The sequence below is a fragment of the Brienomyrus brachyistius genome, chromosome 2 (genome assembly GCF_023856365.1).
Source record: "Brienomyrus brachyistius isolate T26 chromosome 2, BBRACH_0.4, whole genome shotgun sequence".
NCBI lineage: Eukaryota > Metazoa > Chordata > Actinopteri > Osteoglossiformes > Mormyridae > Brienomyrus > Brienomyrus brachyistius.
Genome location: NC_064534.1, coordinates 47,978,191 through 48,004,776, shown reverse-complemented (window position 1 = coordinate 48,004,776; position 26,586 = coordinate 47,978,191). Strand labels below are relative to the sequence as shown.

Genomic DNA, 26,586 nt, shown 5'->3' with positions numbered 1-26,586 from the left:
GAACGTGGCTTAGCAGTTTCAAGCAAACCTAACGCCCTCATGTACAGTGCCAGGTGCCAGCTAAAGGGCTATAACGCTCACCATCCACTGGATTCAGATGTTCTCTGAAGTAATGGATCATGTTTCACCACCTGGCAGCTTGACAGAGAGAGACAGGCAAAAGCCAGGAGAATTACCCTGTATCTAAGTCCTGAGGTCATTAGAAGTTCAGAGTGGGTTAAAGTTCCGAATATTCGCCATATGTGACCCCCGGAAACTCCAGCCCCTTTGCTGAAGCTCCTTACCTCTGCACTGTGCCAGGCTGCTGTAGCAGTTCCGTTCCTCCAGAAAGCCCCGCCTGCCATCCAGCCAACACAGCTAGGGAAGGCTATCCACAGTTAGCCCTGGGTAAATCATGCTCAGGCTGAGGTGGTTGCCCTTCAACATGAGCATGTGTTGGCGAGGCGTGGAGATCAGGGAATCCAGCAGGACCCGCTGGCTCACAAACTCTGACCAGCTCAGATCCAGTGGCATCAGCTGAGGCCTGTGATGGGGGTAAAGGGGTGTTGGAAACAGGAAAGAAAAGTTTAAGGTGTAGCAGGGGTAATGGTACTTTCAATGGATTCCCCACACTCATTTGATTTTGCATATTCAGGGATCTCAAGTTTCATCTGAAGTTTAGAGTGAGATTACATCTGATTGGGGAGGAGCGTGTGTCTCACGGTCAATGCCTGAGACTTGAGATCCCAGCCCAGTCATTGGATCTTACTGCCACCTCCAGCTTGTCTGCCCTCTGTATGTGGGCGCATCCATGTAATATTGTGCTTGCAGCAGAATCACATGTAACTTATTTTGGAATTTACCCGAAAACAACAAATGCTATTTTCTGATTGGCTGCTAGGTGGCCGTTAACACTGTATAACTCAGGACAGCTATGAACTCAGCAGAAAACTCCACTCCGTACGCCTGAGCCTCGTCCATTAATTCTATATGACGGGACACCTTGGTGGGCGTGATCCCACACACCTCAGCGTGAGAAACACAAGGTGTGGCGTGTGAGCATGTCAACCGATCGAAATGTGTGTGTATAACAGTCAATGCATGATACTTGAGAGCCCTGTCATTGCATGTCGAATGTTTCTGACATGAGACAGAGAGACAGTGTCAGGGTGTGTCCTGCCAGGGCTAGTATAAAGCTGGGTCACACACTTTGTTTTGTCCTTTTGATTTCCCCCCCACTTTGAGGAAATAAACTCAGACTAACAGCCTCAGCCTCACAGTATGACTCAGCCATTTTGGTGATGACACAATGCAGATAAAGAGGGAGAGAAGAAGAGAGAAAGAGAGACAAAGAGCAGAAGGAGAGCAGCCTGCATAGCATAAGCAGTTTGGAAAGTCCCTGTGATTGAAGGTTGCTGAGTCTGTGGTTGCCCTTTATATCCCATGCCTTAGTAATGTCAGCAACTAATTGAACTCTGTGGAAGTCATGCCACTGCATATTGCATTTCTTACACAGATGCCTCTATTGCCCCTTTGTGGCCAGTATGGAAACGGCACTTGGGCGTGACGGAGTGAGTTTCACTGTAGCAACGACACTTCTGGTTAAGTACCTAGACTTCTGACCAGTAAGCTGGTAGTTCAGTCTCAACTTGAGGCCCCTGTACTTCACCCTTTAACTTGACACTTTGCTTAAAAGGCTTCAGTTCACATATTTAGATGCATAATTGGCTGTGAAAATATTGCTATACAGGCATTGCTATTATAGATGCATTGGAAGTGTTAACTGAATAATGAACAATAAATCAGTTTCCTGTTCTATTTGCTGTTGTGCTTGTATCTGTTATCTTTCAGGTGTAATTAGGTATGCTTAAAAGAGTCGCTGCATTTGCGGCGTGTACAGTCGTGGCCAAAAGTTTGAGAACTATACAAGTATTGATTTTCACAAAGTCTGCTATAATTACACTTCAGTATACCAAAGAAACATCTGACAAAAAGATCTACAAACACTGAAGCATCAAACCAATACTGTCATGCCCGGCTCGTACGATCCTCCTATGTGCCACGCCCCCCTGATTATCCACATGTGCTTCCCTAACCATGCCCAGCTGTATCCTGTTGTTTTGCCCTGTCTTTGTTCTATATCGGTCCACATCTTGCCCTGCCTTTGTAATGTTAGATGATGTCCGTGATGTCCCGTTCGGCCCGTAGCTGTCGTCCCCTTAATAAAACCCCAGTTTTCCCCGTATTCAGCCTGCCTGCCTCGTCCTTCCCTGCCTCCTTCCTGCCAGCCTGCCCGTCCACTCCCGCGAAACCTGACAAATACTCGTGTCATTCTCAAAACCTTAAGCCACAACTGTACAGCTGCAGCCATGTAATTTTGCCTGGAAAAGCACCAGGCAAGCAAATCCAGTTGTATAAATGTAGCAACAAAACAAAGAACTTCTGATTAGCTCTATGCAGAAGTTCATGTAAATACCAGCATAAAATCTAAGCAGAGTCTGGAGGACACTGACCAGTAGGTTGCGGTGAGGAATGGGATTCCTAGAGAAGCCCAGCCTGTTGCCACCCAGTCCCAAGTGCTGGACATTGGGGGAGGGGCCTAATGCAAAGCCCCCTCAGGCTGTTGGCCTGGTTACCATGGAGCTCCAACACCTTCAGAAAAGGACATGCAATGCTTTAAATCAATCAGTTCAAGTTTCTACCAGATTATTCTAGATAAGCATCAGTGAAAAGCTTTCTCTACGTTAAGCTCTGTTCGATATCCGTTGATTTATCTTTCATCTGCTTATCCTGAGCATGGTCATGCAATGTTTCCTGCTGCAAATATTTTTCATTGGTCTAGTGTATCAGGCAAATAACAAAAGCAGATTATAATAAAAGGCTGCTTGATCTGTCCGGGCAATGAATAGTGTCCCTTTAGAATTCCGTAATATGAGACAGTTGTGGGTGGTCTGTTAGAATGGTAATATTTTCATAGGTTTGTAGTCCTGGCAAAGACAGTGCTGCACCGTCTGAGACTAGGTGCCCATCTTCGCCTTTGAGCTGATGCTGATGTGATGTTTTTGTCTGTTTCGTCTTTGGTGCTACCTCCTGTTCTGCCAAACCCATCTACTCTTTCTTTCCATTAATTCCCCAAAACCTAATTATTCTCACCATATCACCTGCAGTAAGTCTTACTTCAACGCAATAAAACTGCTTCTCACTTTTAGTGGACAGGATTTAATATCACTTTGTAAATTTGCACATGAACAGTTTAATGGGTTTCACTTAGTTTGACTCAGTTGAAAACCATAAGAAGTGATATGATTTTTTTTTCACAAATACAGATGCATGGAAGATAGTCTTAAGAGCTCTGACTGTGGAAAATATAATGTCATCATCAATGTCATCAACTGGTTACCCAAGAGATATTCAAAGCCTTTGCTCCTTATCACTGGATCAGGGATTCTCAGATATGATGGACTGGCATCTGTAATGGTATTTGGTTTTGTTCCAAGCATTATCAGCATAAAATTCAAAGGCATTGGGAGATCTAAATACATTCAGGTTAAAAAGTGTATGTAGCTGAGTAAGGAACTTGGAACATATGAGTAAGGAACTCCTGTGTTACACTATGTGTTTCAGACACAGAGTGGATGTTTATACTAAAGAGATGTTCTCCAAGCTATAGCTATAATATATATGATTCAAAGTTATGGCATGCTCTAAATACTGTCACCACATGATGTTGATGCTGATTTACCATCCTGCTCAGGATGCATAGCTAAGTAAGGAAGGCGAAGAGTAACAGAGAAAGTTATTAGACTGATTGGGACAGTCCCAGTTTCTAGTAAAGCATTAGCAATCCAGAAAATACTAGATTTGACAAAGCTGTAGCATTAGGATTGATATATACTATAGTTAGATCTAGTTTCACTACATATTTAATGGAAACAAATTAGTCACAAAGTGCTGTTTCAGACTGGAAAGGAAAGAATTGCAGTCTTTGAAGTGTTTTTGTAGAAAGACTTGTGTATTCTGGGGGCGGCATGGTGGCGCAGTGGTTAGCACTGTTGCCTCACACCTCTGGAACCCGGGTTCGAGTCTCCGCCTGGGTCACCTCTGTGTGGAGTTTGCATATTCTCCCCATGTCATCGTGGGGTTTCCTCCGGATACTCCGGTTTCCCCCCACAGTCCAAAGACATGCTGAGGCTAATTGGAGTTGCTAAATTGCCCGTAGGTGTGCCTGTGTGAGTGAATGGTGTGTGAGTGTACCCTGTGATGGGCTGGCCCCCCATCCTGGGTTGTTCCCTGTCTCGTGCCCATTGCTTCTGGGATAGGCTCCGGACCCCCCGCGACCCAGTAGGATAAGCAGTTGGGAAAATGGATGGATGGATGGACTTGTGTATTCTTCAGTAGGGAGTTGGGAACTGTGTTCTGTGTTCTCTATCAGTGCTGAACAGGATGATGTTGCTAGACAGTATTTAACTGGAAGATTGTGGTAAGACTAAGATTGTACTGTATGAAATTCCCTAAGAAAATGACATTTCAGATTGACTAAGCAGCTGCAATATCATGAATGGGAGATATCCATTACTCGTTGTACCAATGGTTGACCATTCTGGCAAGTTTACTTGCAACCCTGTTCTGTGGAACTTACAGTTGCTCAGCCAAAATGACACATCAGCAGATATCAGCCCTCATCACAACCACACAGACCTCAATCGCAGGAGTCCAACTGACTTCATGGAACCCTGAGAGAGCTGGGAAGGTGCAGGTCGCTCAAATAATAACTGTTTCAAAGCTATCAGTAGATCAAGGATATGGAAATGAAGTACACAAAGCTACACCAGCCAACGGTTTTTTTCTAGTCATGTAACCACAGAGGCTCCCTTTCCTGTCCTTCTTTGGGTATAGACATCACTTCACTTTTTGGTACAAGTCAATCTGCAAAGCACCGCAGTCTGAAGTGAATAAAATATGGGTTGAGTTTCTCAATGTCTGCTTAACACTACGTTGTTCATAAGTTCTGTGTTAAAAGATAGAACTTACAAATGATGAAGGCTTTGGGAAACTCACCCCAGAGTAATAAATAATATTACTAAAAGTAATGGGAAGCATTTAAAAACAAAAACTGGATCTATTACTGAATCTGGCTGATACTTTTATAAAAAGTCCAACCTGAAAATTGTGAACTACTTTCGTGTTTAAACTAACAGGATCAACTAGAGTTACACTTGTGGCTTCTGGAATTGTAGTCTGGAAATAATTAGACTTGGTCCGATAAGGAAAGGAAATAAAAGTTCATATTTTGAAGTAAAGTGTAGAAGAATAGGTCATAATTTCCAACCCCCATGTCCAGAATGCATCGGATTTTTAAGCAAGCGTAGATTAAATCATCATTCAGCCGTCCGGGCATCCTGAAAAGCTCCTTCAAGGCCAAGGCTTGCGGGCTCCAAGTATACTCCATGTGGAGAGCAGAGGAGGCCGAGGAGCTCCTCCTGATTCTCCACTTCAGTACCACCAACTCCCCACACCCAGAGTTCTGGCTCTTGCCTCCTGGTCTATGACAAGGCAAATCATATGAGAAGGCTGTAACCCAGAAAGAGTGAAAGACATCAGTGGTCACTAGCCAAACACAGTCTCACAATCTATAGGCCATGTTCTGTCACTGAATCACAAATTATTATTGGATCTAAATTTTAAAACAACTACAAAGATCAAAGAGATATACTTCTGGAAAATCACCTCATCTCCCACCTCCCCGGGTCCAAGACAATAAAATTGGCTGGAGAGACCAATCATTTATTTCGAGTGTACCAGTTTATTGCCCACAAATCAATATGGAATACTGGCAAACATGTGATGTAATTTTGCCCAATAGTTGAACTCATGTTCTGAAATGTGTGCCAATCATTGTGTTGAGAACATGCTAGAGTGTCCATCATTAGAAAGGCTACAGTTGCATCCCAATTCCAAGGCTACATCGTTCGATAGACGTGCTTGGTGTAGCCTTTGTAGGCCACGTCCTAAAAATCCAGACAATGAATCTTGGGATAGGTTGGGCTATGAAGGATACACCAGACGTGCAGGAAAAGAAGGATACATTTCACGCCTGCATTTTAAAGAGCTGTGCTGCATTCGGTCTTCGATTCAGATTTAGAAGGCTGCAACCCCTGAACTGGGACACAGCATAAGTGAAGCATCCGTCACTGGGTGGCTTTAAAAATGCATCATCTTCCATAATCTGACTCACCCAGCTCCTTAAATCACAGTGGAGGTCCTGGAGACAAAGGCTTTGCAGCAGCTCCGTAAACACAGAAGAAACCGTCCGAGAGCCCATGAATGATGAAAAAAATGAAAGTATGCCTAAACTTTAACAGAGCCTAGCAGCCTGTTCTGCTGCTGCCAGGGTCTGTTGATGTGCTGGAATGGTTGCAGTGGTTGCCTGGCAACAGGTTGTTGTAACATCACTGGAGCTCCAGGACGTGTCTATAACCAAATGAGTGGAGCCGAGAAATCTTTAGGATTTTTACAGGTGATGAAAACTAGGGCCTGCAAACATACTGCTCTGGCTCAGTTTTATATTTTAACAGAATCCAGAATTAAAGAATTCAAATTAAGCACTTAATACCATTTTTTTTGCTTAGTTTTTAGTTCATCTGCTTAATTACTAGTCTTAGGGCTCTACTGTGGTGTGGCTGTTGGAAACATGATGGTCTATGTCAGTTGGTCAGGAGGAGTGGGAAAGCAGCTGGCAGGTATCGCAGTGTATCGCAATGTGTGGTTTGTGTGTTGGCCATTGCCAATTCAATTTTCACTACAGTCCATACATACATTCACTACAGTCCATACAGTTTTCACTACAGTCCATACATACATTCACTACAGTCCATACAGTTTTCACTACAGTCCATACATACATTCACTACAGTCCATACAGTTTTCACTACAGTCCATACATACATTCCATAATCTGGTTCCCATGTTTTCCATCCTTGTTCTCATTTAGAATAGAACAGAATAGAATAGAATAAAATAGAATGCCTGTATTTTCACTATATAATTAATAACAAAATTAGGTATGCCACTTCAGTGACAATGCAGAAGAAAGAAAGAAAGAAAGAAATGTAAATTACACAACTATAGTTCATTCATTCCTTGTCTGTTTCCAGTTCCTTCACAAAACCCTCTGGTGATTCCTCTACAGAGTGGTGCAGCCTGACCCTAAACTGGGTCTAACATTATAATACAAAGTAAAGTGAGCTACGGCAGCTCCGAACTCACAAACCACCTGGATGAGATGCTGTGGATTGGAATGTTGCTGGTTCAAATCCCATAACCTGCAGAGTAATTGGGGCTTCAGTGTTACCCTATGATCCCCCTTCCTCCATGTTTCTAAACAAACACCCTGTTAGTGTGCTGTGTGCAGGAATAGTTTAGATTTTGAAGTTTTAAATGTAATAATAAATGGCAGAAAAGGCAGGACGGTTATGTACTCAGATTATGGGGAATGTACACCAGCAGTTCAGACTGTTTTGTTTGACAGGCTCTCCAACCTAAATTTTGGTGTAAAATATCAAAAGACAACGCACACCATTTAAGACCTTCCGGACATTTTGTCAGTTTCCCTCGGCATTTGTTTATTTTAGCTAACATCACACGGAAATGAAACAGAAGTCTATCTCAGCATTAAAAAAGTACAGGAAAAACACATTTAAAAGGGAAAATTACCAAACCCCACGCTCATATCTCTGTGGTTGAAATAAAAAGTACGATGAGATCTGGGATGATAATTAAGATTAGTAACGCATCCTTGTTTATCAATATAAATTGAGCCCAGAATGAAGAACATCACAGTAGTTGGGCTCCATCCACAGCAAGACCTTCCATCATGAGCAGGACCTCAGGTGAGAACCACCTTCCTTTATGCATCTCCTGTGTCGGGGATGAGCACAGAGCTCATATAAACTGCAGACACAGCGTTTTCATTTCAGGAGTTTCATTTCTAATAACTCGCATCTATCAACAGTTTTCTAGATGTTTACATCCTGTTTTCTGAAAAAAAAGTTTTTAGTAATAATGTGTTATCCTTAGTAATGAATAATTTTAAACTTTAGTTCAAAGATTTGAAAGAAACAATGAAAATCAAACTACTATTTTTTTCCACAACTGAAACCTTTCTTACTGATTAGCTTTTCAGGTATTATTTTCAAAACTATATATTTATTATTTATGCCAAAGACACATACACTCACACACACATGTAAATATATATATATGTATGTATATCTATATATATGTATATCTATATATATGTGTGTATGTATATATATGTGTGTGTGTGTGTGTGTGTGTGTGTGTGTATGTGTGTGTGCGAGTATACATACATACAGAGTTACGCAAAAGTCTCTGGCAGTCAAAGAAAATGTTTAAAACTGTCTGAGTAGTAAGTGTATATTTTCTTAGAAAAAAAACAGTTTAACATTGGACTATATATATATAACTTAACAGTTTTTTTTAATAAAAACTAACAATAATTTCTTTTGTTCTCCAAAACGTTACTTTTATCTAGTTGTATGACTAGATGAACATCATTTCAGTTCCCAAACCTCTCCTCAGGGGCACCTCAGACATTCTATGTTTTTGTTAAAATTCACCACCAGCTCACATAATTAATTAGTTTAATAACTTGATTAGGTATTTATTAACCAAACATGGTACGTTTTTGGTTGAGACAAAAATTCATGGACACATTACTACAAATACTGGGGTGACTTTAGGAGAGGTTTTGAAATGACTAAGCTGACACACTTTGACAGGGATTAAATCAGTTTTTCTACGGAAAGATCATGTAAACACCACTTCCTTTGGCTGCCCAGACTTTTGCCCAGCACTCTGTATATGAAAATGTAGCGAATGTAGCTTTTGCGAATGCAAAATCTACGTTATGTTTTGTAAGATTTTTTTAGAAATTTAATTGAAGGTTTAACGACAGTACGACAAAGAAATCATGGTCATTCACCCTTAGCTTGTCTTTAGTGGAATTTCATAAACCTGTCGACTCAATATATTGTGTAATTTAATGTTGCAGGCGACTTATTCTCATATTCCTACGGCTCATTTTTAAAAAGTGCATATCCTATTATATTTGAATATATTGACTTTTCCATAATGTGCTTCTTTAACTTAGGTAAAATCTCTAAAAACACATGGAATTTTATTTTACGGAGGCCTATAGGCTTCGTAAATCAAGCACTTTGTATAAGATGGCTATAGTTCTAAATGTGCTTAAATGCATGTACAGATCAATCGTAACTTAATTTCGCTTTAAATCGGACGGTCTCAATAGCTTTCTCTTATTCCTTCTCATAGGACTGACCATCGCCACCTTGCTCGCTGTGTTCGGTACCTGTTTACTGATGCCGATTCATTCTACAAGGAAACCACCTCCTATACGACTAAGCCTGATCCTTCTAAATGTAGACCTATTAACAAAGTATTATGTGAGTACCTGCTCTTTCCACCGTTCACCATAAAACGTTTAGCTGAAGAAATACATGCGTGACACCAATGGTTTTTAAACAGTTTTGATACTGTATAAGTGAACTTTTAGATTTCCACCTATATGGATAAAATAAATATTTATATAGTTATATGTTCTTAAGTTATTTGTCATAAAAAACAGAAGTTATATGACATTTCTGTCTCCTTTGTGTTTTGCTGATTGAATATTTATATTTAATCTGTAGGTTTAGGTTTACCTTTTGTAGCCATTTTCACTGCAATACCTTTGTTCAAAGTGCTGAAATTAAAAACATGTACCTTCCTACTACTAAATAATTTGTCTCTGTGTTTAGAAATCGCTTTTATAAAATTCTGCTAATACCAATACCAAAAAGTAGCTTCATCAAAATGCAATTAAGTAAAATTGTTTATCTTTTCCTCTTCCACAGAGGGATGAGATGCTGGAAGGGATAGTCGATAATTCGTTCTCTCTTGAGCTGCCAAACAACACCATGGAAGATGCCTGCGCTTTCACTGAATATCTTAAGAACATAACAACACATCAAATGAACTTACAGGGAAATACCAATACAACTGAACAACTTAATTGGATAGTCGGACAACTGACTCATGAGTTTGGTATAGTAGCATGTAATTATACGCCTAAAATGGAATTAAAAGACCTGGACAATGTGTTTAATCAGAAGACTCATGGTTTTCAAGTCCTGTCCTGCCTAGGTGAATGGATAGAGAGGGACATGAACATAACAAGGACCTCCGCTTCTTGTGTGATACAGACCACTCCCTTGTAAAACTAGGCACTGATTAAGTTATCTTTAATTATTTATTGTTCTTTCATAAATTATTTATTTATTTACCAGCTGACTTGGGAAACTATTACTTGGGTAATAGCAATTGAGTTTTTGTACGTGATATGCAGACCAGTGCCATGTATTGTCTACAATTAAACAGAAGAAGCCAATGAAGTGTCATTGTGGTTTATCTCCATGTGCCCTTTAGCATTTATGAATCAAAATAATTAGGTGAGCATAGTTACACAGCACCACTGAATAGCTCTCCTGCCTTTAAGCCCCAAAAGAAGAGTAAATATTTCAGTCAGTCATGTTTTACATTTACATTTATACTGAATAGTGATGGACGAGTAAGACCTTTGATACACCATATGCACATACAACTATCAAGGATCCAGCTTATTTAGAAATGCTGCTAGGCTGTTTCCAATGAATAACCAAAAATAAGTTCTATACAAAACATTGTAGAACCTAATAGCAGGAAAGTTATTGAGATACCGCCAAGACAAGTCTAGTAGGAAGTAAGTCTGAATGCAAAGGACCATAAAGCAATGTTTCCCAGCCCGGTCCTCAGTGACCCCCAGACAGTCCACATTTTTCCCTTCCACCCCCCGGTAGGGACCCCATGGACCTGGTTGGGAAACATTACAATAGAGCATATACAGTCGTGGACAAATTTGTTGGTACCCTTACACAAAAAAACAAAAATGAAATAACTTGAAGCTGACAAGTTTAATGGCATCCCTTGTTGTACATTCCATATTTAACACAAATCAGACTTTGCTTTTGATTATTAATTCAGCTGAATATTTTATATAATGAAATGAAAACGGCACGGACAAAAATGATGGTGTGATGCCTGACCCATCTGCTCCTCATGTGTGCCACGCCCCCTGATTACCCACCTGTGCTTCCCCGATTGTTTCCAGCCCTGTCTGATTATGTTGCCCTGCTTTAATGTATTTAAGTCCTGGTCTCCTCTGTTTCTGTGTCTGTCATTGATGTTACTGGTCTTAGTGAATGTTCGTACTCCGTGTCTTCAAATAAACCCCAGTCTGCCCCAATTTCTGCCTGCCTGCCTATTCCTGATCGCTCGCACTGCCTGAGCGATCTCCCATTCGGCACGTCCGGCAATTCAGCGTGACAGATGGTACCTATAATTTAATATTTTGTGACACCACCTTTTGCAGCGATCACTGCCAACAGGCGATCTCCATACTTTACAATGACGACAGACAGTTGCTCTTCCTTTACAAACCCATCATGCTGTCTAAGGTGTGAAGGGTCTCCACACTGCAATTTTCATGTCTTTCCATAGATGTTCAATACGATTAAGATCTGGGCTCATGGAGGGCCATTTAAGAATAGTCCAGTGTATTTTTCTCTTTTCTCAGCCATTCTTTTATGCTTTTAGCTGTATGTATTGGCTCATTATCCTGTTGGAGGACCCATGACCTGTGACTGAGGCTGAGCTCTCTGACACCGGGCAGTATGTTTCACTCCAGGACGCCTCGGTAGTCTTTAGACTTCATCGTGTCCTTCACAGATTCAAGGTTCCCTGTGCCAGATGCAGCAGAGCAGCCCCAAAACAAAACCGAGCCCCGTCCATGTTTCGTAGTAGGTACTGCATGGTGTCCTTTTGTTTCAAAGATTCAGTTTTCCTTCTGTAAACACAGAGCTGATGTGACTGGCCAAACAGCTCCAGTTTTGTCTCATCAGTCCAAAGCACATTCTCATGGAAACTTTGTGGCTTGTTAACATGCATTTTGGTGATTCCACCCTGACTTTTTTTTATGTTTTTCTGTCAGTAGTGGAGCCCTCCTGGGTCTTCTTCCATGGAGCCCATTATTGTCTATGAAATACTACAGGCATGCAGGTATACATTAGACAATTGCTTTTAATTGCATCATTTTACACTCAATGAGCTGTAAAGGTACCGACAAACTTGTTCATGTCTGTATGTGTCAAGTGAAACCATTTCAATGAACAGTAAAATGTGCCCTTAGTCCTGGTGTTCCTAGAAGAGATGGTTACTAAGACGTTTCTAGAAGGTTGTGAGTGTTTTTGCAGACTTGATGTAGTTCAGTAGCTCATTCCACCCTGCCTGAAAAAAAATGTCTACTACAAGACTTGTTTCCACTCCGCAGAGAAATTACCAGGTGATGTTTACTTGATGATCATAAAGGATAAAATAGAAACTAGGTCCAGTTGAGCAGCTTTATGTACATATGATGCAACAGCTCTGAACATAAGATGCAAAGGAGTTGAACTTGATGTGAGTACTTGCAGGGTGCCATAGGAGCAGGCATGTAGTAAAATACTGTAACAGCTTTGAGCTCCGCAGAAATAATGTTTTTTTACCAAATCTATGGTGTGGGACCACTCCCCTCCAGTGTTGGCGAAACCTACTGAGAGAAAGGGGTACCGCTGGAGATGAAAGCATATCAAATTGATTGCTAGACCTTTAGGGTTGGGCTACACAGATAAAATTCACTGTTCCCTTAATTTCCCATAGACCGTGAATGTGTGCACATGTATGCATCCATGCATGGTGTAGGCCTACTACAACCTTGTGCCCTATACCGTGTGAGAAACATGCACACCTCATCAAACATTATTTTCCAGAACTATAACTTATCAGGAAATGAAATGTGCTTGTTGAGGTGAGAACAGAATAGTTCCTATAATTTGTTTTGGGATGAAAGAAACTATGTAGGGGACCCCAATGTCCAGGGCTGATATTTAATCCCAGTCGATGCCAGAAATATCCCAACTCATGAAACTGGCTTATATATCGGTACTGGTGCTTAAGTGGTTGCACGGAGATACCTGCTATTAAAAACAGAGACTCCTGCTTTGAAATAAATAGAGAGACAAGAAATCTGCTGTTTCTTACTGATGCGTTGAAGGGGGGCTAGGTTGCGTGCTAAACTTTGTCACACTGAGAAAGGGGAACAAACTGGAACACAGGCAGGAAGAGAAGGGGGGCTCCAGCCCTCCTCGTAGTGTAAGTAAATTTCGGAAAGCAGAAGGTACATTGACAGGGTCGTGGTGACATTAAGCTTACGCTCGACCTGCGGGGACATAACAAGGGAGGGGGTCGCTGACGCTGCTAAATTGCAACATAACAAGACAAGGTAAAAGGGAACGGGTGTGGGGACTAACGCCAGCAATTTCAAAACAACAGTTGTATGTTACGCCAACTGGAAAGATACCAACAAGAACAGTAGACGCCCTAAACAGGGTATAAAAGCTAGACACAGACAACAGGGAGCTGAGCTTCCCTTGGTGTGTACTTTTGTGCATCTGAGGGTGGCTCCCGGATCGATCTGTACAACAAATAAAGAGAGCTGACTTACAACCATCCTTTGCCTCACGAATGCATCTTTTCCTCATCAACGGACTCGGTGGAGTCGAACTCCAACAGCGTAGATAACAAGCGCCGGATATCTTTAAAACAGCCGTGTCAGGACTACATCACAGCCGTCAAGAATTCCATAAAGCTCATGGGAAAACTGCACCACTACAATCCCGTCACTTTCCACTCTACTTCCTGTCCGAAATCTTTCTCTGTGGATAACGTACTTTTGCAGGTTTATCAGATCTCTTTATGAATTTTTTCTTTAGCTTTCACTATTTTTTTTTGTCAATTTTCGAGGATTTGCACCAAGCCAATAATAGACGATGAATTAAGGAATGAACGCTATGCATGGAAATGCACCAGGGCAACACGTGGTTACTGACATTTTTTTTACTTATGTAAGGGGACTGGCACGAAGCACATATCATTGGTGTCTGACATACAAGAATATATAATAACAATAATAAATAAGACGCTGTGGAATAAGAATGTGCAAATAGACCAGTATAGTAAATTATATTTATAAAGAGCAGAAGTGGAATATTAATACCAACTGCACATCAACCTCGGCATCAACCATTCAGAGACTGGGAGAATATGTACGGTAGGGGTCAGCATGTAGACGCCACCGAATTAGAACCAGCCCAGCGTTTTACTGCGTTAACAGCAGGTTTAGGACAATTAACAATTGCATTCTAGCGAAGATTAACCGTGCGGTCGATTCTGCCGCATGTAATTACTGAGTCTTTGGCGCCCTCTGGAGGTGTTTTTTAATTTTTTTTTTTTACATAAGCTGAGAAGTAAATGGCTGCAGCCTTGCTCAGTCCCCGCCGGTTTGAAGCCCCTTCCGGTTCCATGCACAGAACAATTCGCCATTCTCAAGCCTGGCCCCACATGTGCAAAAGAGAATTAAAAAAAAATGAATGAAATGACCATCATGTCGGGTTCGAGTCTCCGCCTGGGTCACATGTGTGTGGAGTTTGCATGTTCTCCCCATGTCGTCGTGGGGTTTCCTCCGGGTACTCCGGTTTCCCCCCACAGTCCAAAAACATGCTGAGGCTAATTGGAGTTGCTAAATTGCCCGTAGGTGTGCATGTGTGAGTGAATGGTGTGTGAGTGTGCCCTGCGATGGGCTGGCCCCCCATCCTGGGTTGTTCCCTGCCTCGTGCCCATTGCTTCCGGGATAGGCTCCGGACCCCCCGCGACCCAGTAGGATAAGCGGTTTGGAAAATGGATGGATGGATGACCATCATGTAACAATATTGCTTCAGTACTATTTTAATCCTGATGTAAATGTATTTCATGTGTCCACAATGCCCCCTCCGAGCAGTGCAGGTGGCACATCTATGGACATGTAGCTCCACATCTTCCTAGATGTCCCACTCCAGGATGCCAGTGCTCAGTGGCAAGGATGTTCTTCCTTAGGCAGAGGGAAACCAACAACTGCCAGTGGACACAGCTAGGGACTGTCCCTCCACAGCAGTGGTAGGGGAGGCCATGAGACTCCACTTGGCTGGCCCACTGAGAACAAACCGCCTTCATAGTAGGACCAAGAGGGGTAACATCCTGCCACCCAGGCCTCTTCTTGCCGAAGCCAAGCCGACAGATGTGAGAGCTCTGGGTTCACTCTTTAAGGCAGCCGTCGAAGGGTTGAACTTCCATTGCTAGGAGTCACAGTTGCTGGAACCTGAGCTGATTCTGTGCTGCTGTCAGTTCTCGGGGGTGGGGGGGGGGGGGCGCATGGGTGGTAGCTCGGCGGGCGGCGTCCTGGGGTAACGGCTGGTGCTGGGAGTTGCATCCGTTCTCCCGCACGTCGGAGGGTGGGTGTCTGTGTATGTTGTGGGGATGTGCGTATGGTGTATTTGCATGGCTGAGAGGTGTGTTTGCGGGGTGTCTGTGTGGATGGTGGGGGCCTGGGTCCGGGGCTTGCTGCTCCGTCCTGGGTGCGGTTGGTCTCCTCGGCGTGGTTGCTGGCCCCTTTCCTCTGGCTGGTGGCCCGGGGGGGGGCTTCAGGCCTCTCCGGCGTGGGTGGGGCTCTCTACCGGGGGCTGATTGGCCCCCAGCTGCCTGGGGTCCCAGGGGCCCTGGCCTTGGCTCGTACGGGAGCGGCCGCGCCCTCGCGGGGTTAGCTACCTGTTGCCTCTGGTTCTCTGGGGCTCATGTCCTTTTGGCTGCGGGGGCTGCGTCTGGGACCTCCCTCCTCCCCCGGCTCGGGCGGGGGCGCGGCTATCATTAGGACGTCGGGCCCCGGCTCTTCCGTGCTCTTTGGAGGCTGCGGATGTCCTGGTCCTCCCGGGCCTGTCTCCGCCGACCTCTGGCTCTTGTGGGGTGTGGTTGCGGCCTCCCACCCTTGCTATTTAGTACATTCCATGTTGAAAACACACACATGCAACACACGCACACAGCACACGCACACTAGCCTACATCTTGCCTACACAATTAAGCACACATGTACATATACTTGCACGCACCCATCCAAGCACACACTGAGATTTTATATGCTTGTCACTGTCTGCACGCTTTCATTTTGTTTATTCCTTTCTGAATCTATCCACTCCTTTTTTTCTTTTTGTTTTTTTCTCCTTTTCCTTCTTTTTCCTTCTTTTTTTTATCCCCTCCTAATATGTCCCTCCTCTACGGCCAGCTCACCCACTGCAATGTTTTTACATGTGTGAAAAATGAAATAAATAAATAAATTAATAAATAAATAAATAAATAAATAAAATTTACTAGGGGACGTTACCTACACAGAATTCCAGCCTAAGCAAGGCATGTAAGAAGTGTGTAATGATGTCATCAAAAAAGTCTATGAGGTTACATAGAATCCTATGAATTCCTGAGCAAGTTAAAAAAGTCTATGACCATCAACGTACATCGGCAATAAAACCTAAATGCAGGACATGTATTCTCACAAGTTATCACCGTTTCAATTTCAGTGTGCCTGTTGATATACAAACCAAGTATGAATTATCGAAATCTGTTAGGTGACTTCATCTCCATCTAAGAAGAACGGTTAAATCAATGGTACAAGTGCTCTCCAGGTGACGTTTTGGGTGGGTTTGGCAGGGAGTGGAGCCCAGCGTACAGGTTCCCTTACAGATTTAAGGATCAGAGCTCAGGACTGTGCTGTCGCCTCCGGTTCCTTCTGCTTCAGCTCCTGATTGTGCCTGCAAGAACATTGCGAATGACATCATCAAGCAGGCATCTACTGACTTAATCATCGTCGGGTTTTATGGTTGTAAGAACTACAGCCGTATTTTCCATACGCTACCAAAGATGCAGAATGTGGGAAGAACACCAAGTTTGAATCTCACCATATATGAGCACAGACAGCGAGAAAAAGCAGCAGGTGCGATTACAATGATTTGCAATTACTTATAAGAGAAAAACAAAATTACTCCGGTATATCAACAGTGTTTATTTGGAAGTTAATCTGCAGTTAAGCTAATGCCTGTAATGATTCACCATAGCTAGCTGTTATCTGTTAGCTGTTGATCATGATGTCCTCGCGCTATCCAATCAGCTCAAAGCCACACGCCGGTCCAGCCAGCATCACACTAAAGCAGGCACAATGCCCACAAAAGAACCCCAATATCTTTACTGCGTCCATAGAGATAATTACCAATTATTTATTAGAGAAGGATTCATTTTTATCTGAAATGATATACCTTAATGGTTAAATTATGTTATTTTTGTACTTGTGTGATAAAAACCTGAGAGTGTGTCTTTGAAAAAAAAAAATTATGTCCATTATCAAAAATGCAAAATTGACAGCACTGAAAAGTTTAAAAGTTATTCCGTGAAACGTGATATTCCATGATCAGAAAGACTGCTATTCGTTAAGTTCTCTCCAAACAAGCTTGATGGGCCGAAAGGCCTCCTCTTGTTTGTAAATTTCTTTTGTTCTTATATTCTTATGTTCTAATTTGAGTGAGGCAGGTTGCCAAGATGAAGATGTGCAGCTTCTAAATTTGTTTTTTTACCAAAAGTAACTTTTAATATTAAAGATATAATGTGTACTTACACAAACAAATATTAAATGAACTAATATTTATGTACGTGTTCCGTATAATTTTTTGCGGTGAAATTTTTATTGAATAAAATTGAAAGAAAAAAATAAATTGTAAAATGAAGTTGTAGAAGATTTACATTCCACCTCCTCAAATGGCCTCACATCATGACCCCGAACCAGCTCTTGACTTGCTGCATGTTTTCTTGCCGTGCCTGAATGGCTGAGCTGCAGACAACTCCAGAGGGGTCAAATTACAGAAGGTGGACTTCCAGACAGAAGGAACTGTATGGCCAGGGGATTTCCAGCGGGAGGCTAATAGCAGCTTAGCTGCCAAGGAAGCAGACATCAGGAGCCTCTGCTGGGGGCTACAAAGGGAGAGAGAGGAGAAGGTCCAGAAGGAGAAGGACTACAGGGGACATGACAAATGGGAAAGGAAAGAACTGATGAGAGAGATTTGGCCATGAAATCCCAGAAGGCAGCAGTAAGAGAACAGTGCTAGAGCATAAGAGGAAAGGTGTCCAGGGACCTGAATGGGACACAGAAGGCTTGGTGGTTCAGGGTCTAAACCTATGACTGCATTTCCTGGGAAATTTTAAACAAATTAAAATTTGTTTTGCTGGTGACGCAGATTTTTAGAACAATTGTTTATATTTTGAAAGATGACACTCCAGGATAACATGGGAGCGGGGGACAGTGCCATCTGTCAGTTATGATGGGGAGAGGTTTACGAGAGGATTTGTGGAGGAGGGAATAGAGGGTAGACACAGGTTTAGATTTAGTGGACAGGGTTGAGGCAAATAGGCATAGTGGATGAAGCAGAAGAGGAGAGGACAGAGGGATACTACATGCCCTAAGCATGGACCTCGGGTGGATATCAAAAAATGGAGGTAAAAGGGAAGCTTTACCTGCACTTAAGAGATTGGAACATTTAAAGACATGAGCTGTTAAAGATGTTGCCCATAATGGATACCAGACTGTAACCATGGTGAGGTGGAAATGGGGCGACCTCCAGCATTCAGGGCAGAGTTGTTGAGCATCAGAGTGTCACAGTGCCATCTCGGGAAAAGGCTCAACATCCTTTCCACTCTTCTCCATGTTCGATGGGCATGGGAGATAAGTGGACCGACAGTAGCGAGGAGGGATTTTAGTTTGATGGCGAGGAAATGGAAAGAAGTTGAACAGTGGGGAAAAATATATTTTTCTTCAATAAGTAGTCAAGCAGGGGGATGTTGGGGATGCTGTTGCGGAAAACTCCTCTCACAGGTTGCCTAGCACCAGGTCAAATTATATTATCTAGACCAGTGGTTATCAACCAGTGGGCCGCGACGGTATTGCAGGGGGGCCGCCAATTATTATTAATAGAAATTGTAATATTGTTAATATAATAAAAAATGTCTAGTCAAAATCAAATAAATCATAATTTGATATATAATTAAATAATGAGAAATTAAATAATAAACTGTTACTATGCGTTCACTATTCGACAACAGTTTTTTTCTCAAAAAACATTGACGGATTTCTGGATTCATACATTCTCCGAGTATCCTGATCTTTCTGACAAAGCTCTTAAGTTTTTGATGCCATTTCCGACAACATACTTATGTGAAGCAGGATTTTCTGCATAGGTGGCACTCAAGACAAAATACCGGAATAAGCTTAACGTCGAGCCTGATCTCCGCTTGCAACTTTCTTCCCTTCAACCCGACATACAGCGCTTAGTAAATGCTAAACAACACCAACCTTCGCATTAGGTGAGTGACAAAGATTGTTGTTTATAGTTTCATGTCTAATTGTCTTGTAAATAAGTTGAGATTTTTTTTGTGCATGTTATCCATTTAGCTAAATTTGTTTCATGGTTGTTGTTTTAAATTTATTTACATATTGCAGTTCCGTTTCCCTTTAATGTGTCTTTTTTTAAAAAAAAAATTTTTATTGTTATTTTTTTTTTTGCCTGCTCTCGATTTGCGCTTGTCACTCGAGTCTAGTCTTGCTTTGTCCAGTGCTCCATTTCTCTGCCGGTTTTGACTGCTCGTTTCAACCCAGCTCTGCCTGTTCCCTCTGACGGCTCTTCGGCTCGCTGACGTTCTACCCGCTGCCGACCTCTGCCTGGATTTGGTTTTCCCGTTTTCGAAATGTCAACCCGAACCTGTGGGGGCTTGCTGATCCGTTATGTATATTTTCTGTTTACCAGTTTATTCAATAAAAGACAAATAACAGCCTTGCTTCCGAGTACATCCTGGGTTGTTCCCTGCCTCATGCCCATTGCTTCCGGGATAGGTTCCGGACCCCCCGCAACCCAGTAGGATAAGCGGTTTGGAAAATGGATGGATGGATGAATGGGCCTGGAAGAATAGGACCCATAATATGGCTTGGCCATGGGTTTGGGAGAATTGGGCCCATAGAACCCAAATCAAGCCACTGTAGGTATGAAGTCCAACGATAGTGACTGTAAATAATTCAGAACAGTGCATGGTAGAAGCACAAAAAATATATATTTGGGGGATTAAGCACAGGAATTATTCATACAATCAGACAATCTAGAGAAGCTAGTTATCCTAAGAGCATGAGTATGGATTGCAGCAGAAACTCGTATGACATGTGGGTCAAACATGCTAACTCCTCACAGCAACACAATGGAGGTGAGATCCAAAACTCCAACCCTAGAGATGTGAGTAAGCATGTGTGGTAAGCTAGTACCAGATCATTACTTATTTGTTCTATTCACATGAACAGCTGTCAGTAATAAGTGGTGAGAGCTTAATGCCCCTACATTACGCAATCAGGTGCCTTTCCATACTCTTTGATTGGTGTGTGATGTAGTGTTGTTTGTTAGTGATTTGTGCAAAATTTAAATGAAACTGATCATTTGAATATATGATACTGAGGGTGTTGTGATGACACGGTGGTTAGCACTGTTGTTTCACACTTCTGAGACTGTGGTTTGAGTCTCCACTCTGGCTCATACGTGTGTGGATGTTCCCCCTGATGTCATTGGGTATCCTCTGGGTAAACCTGGTCTGCCTGTGTGAGTGAATAATGTCTGGTCCCTGCAATGGATTGGCAGCAAGGTGATTATAATTAACAAAAACTTGAACTAGGACTGAAAACAATTCATTAACTGAATTAAAAATAAGAGTTTTAGGGAAAAAATGAAAACAACAAAAAACTTCAATGAACAATGTAACATAAGCTGAAATTCAGGTAAAATTGGGCAGATATCTCCAGGCAGACCTTGGGTGGCCAGAACCAACACTGGGAGGTGGACACCTGACCAGCTCCTCTTCTGGGTCCCAGCTTATGCACCAAGATGCATGACCAGGTTGGCGTGACCATTGAGCAGGAGCAGGAGTCCACAGAGTGGGCCTAAGGGCAAGGTCTAGAGAGTTCCTCTGGAGTGGTATATTCTCTGGCTCCATCCCCTCCAGGCTGCCTGTGGCCAGGAAGTTGGGTGCAGGGCTGTCGACAACAGGAGATGATGAGGCGGGTCCCTGGGCAACACCTAGAGGCGAGCAGGGTGCAACCGGGACGCCTGGGGCGCAGATAAAGCAGCCCTCTCTGGGCTGGGAGTCCGGGGTGCAGGCACACAGGCTGCCGGACTGTTTGGGACACCTGTCATTCTGTCATCACTGCCAGGACAAAAGGGAAGCGGGGGCATGGGCAACATGAAGGCATGACATTAGTGAGCGATCTGGGATACACAGCATTGGGAAGCACTTAAATATATGACTAACGAAGGGGCTAATGAGGCAGCTGGTGAATCACATAAGGGCAGGAACAAGAGGTAACGCAAAGAAGCACCAGGTGTGGCTTGTTAGGACCACACTGGGGAGACAGCAGGAGGGTCAGGTGCAGAGGGCGTAACAGAAACCAGTTACCAAGCTTTGTTAAAAGGTTTGCCAGTTATGTTTATTAATTATACTTATCATTTTTCTTTTTCGTATTCATATTGTCGAAGTTAAAACAGGGCTGGTGAATTGTCTTTCACACATTCAGTGTTGAGTGAAATATTATTAATTTTGGCATTTTGAGTGTTTTGAGAGTTTTTGAAATTCATCCATCCATCCATCCATCCATCCATCCATCCATCCATCATCTTCCGCTTAATCTGGGGTCGGGTCGCGGGGGCAGCAGTCGCAGCAGAGAAGCCCAGACTTTCCTCTCCCCGGCCACTTCATCCAGCTCCTCTGGGGGGATCCCGAGGCATTCCCAGGCCAGCCGAGAGACATAGTCTCTCCAGCGTGTCCTGGGTCTTCCCCGGGGTCTCCTCCCATTGGGACATGCCCGGAATACCTCCCCAGGGAGGCGTCCCGGAGGCATCCGAATCAGATGCCCGAGCCACCTCATCTGGCTCCTCTCGATGCGGAGGAGCAGCGGCTCTACTCTGAGTCCCTCCCGAATGACTGAACTCCTCACCCTATCTCTAAGGGAGAGCCCAGCCACCCTGCGGAGGAAACTCATTTCGGCCGCTTACACCCACAATCTCGTTCTTTCGGTCACTACCCATAGCTCATGACCATAGGTGAGGGTAGGAACATAGATCGACTGGTAAATCGAGAGCTTCGCCTTTTGGCTCAGCTCTCTCTTCACCATGACAGACCGATGTAGCGCCCGCATGACTGCTGAAGCCGCACCGATCCGCCTGTCGATCTCCCGCTCCATCATTCAACCCCCTCGTGAACAAGATCCCGAGATACTTAAACTCCTCTACTTGGGGGAGGACCCCATCCCCAACCCAGAGAGAGCATTCTACCCTTTTCCGGCTGAGAACCATGGTCTCGGATTTGGAGGTGCTGATTCTCATCCCAGCCGCTTCACAATCGGCTGCGAACTGCTCCAGTGAGAGCTGAAGGTCACGGTCCGATGAGGCCAACAGAACCACATCATCTGCAAAAAGCAGAGACCTAATCCTGAGGTCACCGAACCGGACACCCTCAACGCCCTGGCTGCGCCTAGAAATTCTGTCCATAAAAACTATAAACAGAATCGGTGACAAAGGGCAGCCCTGACGGAGTCCAACCCTCACTGGAAACGAGTCCGACTTATTGCCGCCCATGCAGATCAGGCTCTGGCACCGGTCATACAGGGACCGAACCGCCCTTAAAAGGAAGCCCGGTACCCCATACTCCCGGAGCACCCCCCACAGGACTCCCCGAGGGACACGGTCGAATACCTTCTCCAAGTCCACAAAACACGTGTAGACTGGTCGAGCAAACTCCCATGAACCTTCCAAAACCCTGCTGAGAGTATAGAGCTAGTCCACTGTTCTGCGGCCAGGGCGAAAACCACACTGCTCCTCCTGAATCCGAGGTTCAACAATCCAGCGGACCCTCAGAGAGATAGAGAATACCGGTTCTTTCAAAATGATTTATGACCTAAAGGTCATAAAGGTCATGGGGGGGGGGGTGGAGTTTGGGGCGTGGTTGTGGTGGTACGATGTGACATCATGGGAGAGGGATTTAATTATTTATTTATTATTTTAAATAATTTATTTATTATTATTTTATATTTATTTTAAAAATTATAATTTTATATTGAGGAGAGTGCTTATGAGTGTGTATTATTTGAATAAGTTATTATTTATTTATTATTATTTTGAAAATTATAATTTTATATTGAGGAGAGTGTGGGGATTTGTCAGGCTGAGCGGGGTGGGTTACCTGATGGAGTGTGATCGTACGCTGTGTCTGGTGCGGTACTGTGATAAGGTCCCGGGCTTTAGAGAATCCACAAAGGACTCTGAGAGAGCGATGCTGTGTGTCTGGTGCGGTACTGCGGTAAGGTCCCCACGGCTTTGGATAATCCGCAAAGGACTCAGAGAGAGCGATGCCAGAGAGCTCCAGAGCACCCCCGGTTAGGTACTATTAAGCAGCATTTAGTGACATGCATCAAAACACATTTTTAAAAACTTTGACAGAATAAAGTCTTAGTTATTTTAATAAATACGTTTTTCAGTAAATGTTTATTCACGCGTATGCACATAAACACACACCCCGAAGGTCAAACTAAAAAAAAAGTTGATACAAACTACAGTTGTATCGGACACGCACACAAAAACACAAAAAGAGTTTGCTCAATCAAAAAAACACCAAACATATATAGTTCACGTTTTTTATTAAAATGTATAAGGACTGTTTTGTTATAGCGAAATTTAAAATTAATATGAGTGTGATATAAGTCATTTAGGCAACAAGATTTGAGGAAGAACCTAAATCGCGGCTAGAAATGACCGACCAGGCAGGCAGAAGTGTGCTTTCCTTATCTCACAAGTCATGGAATGGTGGTATGGGGGACACATAAGTGTGGGGTAGGAACTGTGGAATCATGCAAGGGTGTAAGAATTTAGGATATAGTCTTGTTATTTTGAAGAAGGTGTCACGCCCCCACAGGCGGACACCACCAGCAGTGGCTCATTAAGAGTAATGAGCCTAGGTATAAAGCCAGCCAGAAGTCACCAGCCCAGTGCGAAGTATTGCGCTGATGAATAGAAGCCTTGCTAAGCACTTTCTTGTCGATTGTCTCTCCCTGCTACCTAACCCTGTCTGTTTACCTCGTGTCCTCTCCTTGCCTCTCTCTCTCTCCCGTTCCAGACCCGCTCCTTCACCTGACCCCTCTACCCTGCTTGCTCCGGCTCGTCCCGTTCCCGTGCCCTTGTGTGTTCCCATCCCGTGCCTCCTTGTAGAACTGACCCCCCGGCTTACGAACTCCCTGCCTGTTTTTCGACCTTGTCTCTCGCCTATTCCTTCTGGTGCCTCAGTTTGGTTTTCACTAATAAAGCGCCTCTCGGCTTGCATCCCTGGATCCAGCTTTCTCTGTTCTGGTAATCCTGACAGAATACTTCGCCGTATTCAAATGGATCCAGCAAGCCGCGCAGGTTTGGAGGATCGCCTGTCTGCTGTCGAACAGCTCCTGGCAGCACAGGCAGCCCGAGTACCGCTTCCGGCTTCCCCGCCTCGCCCGATGACGTCTGCACCCATCCCGATGCCTGAACGCTACGACGGGAATCCCGACCAGTGCCGCGGCTTCCTTATGCAATGCGGCATCTATGTCGAGGAGCACCCGGAGATGTTCACCACCCAGGCGGCAGAGGTGCGGTTTGTCGTCTCGCTCCTCATCGGACGCGCTCGATAGTGGGCGACGGCGTTATGGTCCAACCACAGCCCGCTCATCGACTCGTCCCAGGACTTCCACCGTGCTCTGGTCGAGGTTTTCGACCACCCCTCTGTCGGGCGCCATCCAGGAGATCGTCTCCTGGACTGTCGACAGGGAAACCGCTCCTCAGTGGATTATTCCTTGGAGTTCCGCACCATCGCTGCGGGACTCCAGTGGACGGACGACACGTATCTTACCATCTTCCGCCGGGGACTCAACCAAGACCTTCAGGATGAGCTCGCTTCCCGTGGGGATGCGATGACATTTGACGAGTTCGTCCACCTGGCTGTACGGCTCGACAATACGGTGAGGGATCGCCGTTACCGCCGACTCCTGAGCGAAGCTCGCCGCATCCCAGCAGCCCCCGCTCCGGAAGCACCCGAACCAATGCAGCTAGGATGAACACCGCGCACTTCAGCGGAGCGTTGGAGGCGGACCCAGAACGGTCTGTGCCTCTACTGCGGAGAGGCAGGACACCTCCTCCGGACCTGTCCTGTGCGCCCGCGTCCCGCGGAGGAAGCGACCCCGGTAAGTGAACCGCCGGCTGCGTCATTCACCCGCCGACAGCTTACAGTTCCGGTACGAGTGGAGGGCGAGGAACACGGAGTTGCAGTCCAGGCTCTGGTTGATAGTGGAGCCGACGGGTCTTTCCCTCGCTCACCAAGTAGGGCTGCTCCTACAGAGACTGGCAATACCCCTTTCAGTATTAGGAGTAACGGGTGAACAAATGAAGGAGGGGATGGTCCAGTACTGTACTTACCCCTTTACCCTGCGTGTCGGCGTCCTCCATGAGGAGGAGATCACCATGTACGTCCTACCCCAAGCGAAGGACCCAATGATATTGGGGTACCCCTGGCTCCTCCATCACAATCCTCGCTTTGACTGGAGGACAGGTGAGCTAACCGAGTGGTCCACTGCATGCCTGTCCGCCTGTATGTCCGTGCCGTGCAGGACTTCCAGCGTTGAGAGCCCCAGACCCGAGGACCTCACCCAACTCCCTGATGCTTACCAGGATTACCGGGACGTCTTCAGCAAGGCAAGAGCCTTCACCCTGCCGCCCCACCGTGAGTGTGATTGTGCGATCGAGTTCGTAGAGGGGGCTAAACCCCCCAAGGGAAGACTATACCTGATCTCATGCCAGGAGGAGGACTCTCTGGATACTTACATCCGGGAGAGCCTGAAACAGGGGATCATCCATCCGTCCACGTCTCCTTGCACCGCAGGTTTCTTTTTTGTCAAGAATAAGGACGGAGGTCTACGCCCCTGCATTGACTACCGGGCCCTGAATGCTATCACAGTAAAATGAAGAGAACCCCTTCCGCTTATTCCTTCCTCCCTAGAGCAGCTACGAGAAGCACGCGTCTTTTCGAAACTCGACCTTCGTAGTGCCTATAACCTCATCCGAATCCAGGAAGGAGATGAGTGGAAAACGTCGTTCGTCACCAGTAAGGGACAATATGAATATCTCGTTATGTCGTATGGTCTGGCTAATAGCCCCTCTATCTTTCAGGCCTTTATGAACCAGGTGTTCAGGGACCTCATTCACCGCAGTGTAGTGGTCTACATTGACGACATACTCATCTACTTGCCGGATGAGCAGTCTCACCTCCAAGACGTCCGCCAGGTCCTGCAAAGATTAAGAGAGCATCACCTTTACGCTAAGCTCGAGATTGCTTTCATCAATCTCAGATCCAGTTCCTAGGTTACATCATTGGGCAAGGAGCTGTTGCCATGGAGGAGAAGGTGGCCGCGATCCGCAGCTGGCTCCCTCCTCGCAACCTGAAGGA

General features: G+C 44.5%; 1 protein-coding gene across 4 annotated transcripts in view; it reads right to left on the bottom strand.

Moving 5' to 3' along the window:
- Positions 1–13,762, bottom strand: part of LOC125711733 (N-acetyllactosaminide beta-1,3-N-acetylglucosaminyltransferase 4-like) — a 29,277-nt gene extending 15,515 nt beyond the window's left edge. For all 4 annotated transcript variants that reach the window (XM_048980968.1, XM_048980975.1, XM_048980991.1 and 1 more), the window contains exons 1-2: positions 13,637–13,762; positions 285–523 (exon numbers count right to left, since the gene is read on the bottom strand). The gene's annotated coding sequence lies outside the window, so the exon portion shown is untranslated. The remainder of the gene's footprint in view (positions 1–284; positions 524–13,636) is intronic.
- Between the last annotated feature and the right edge of the window lie 12,824 nt (positions 13,763–26,586).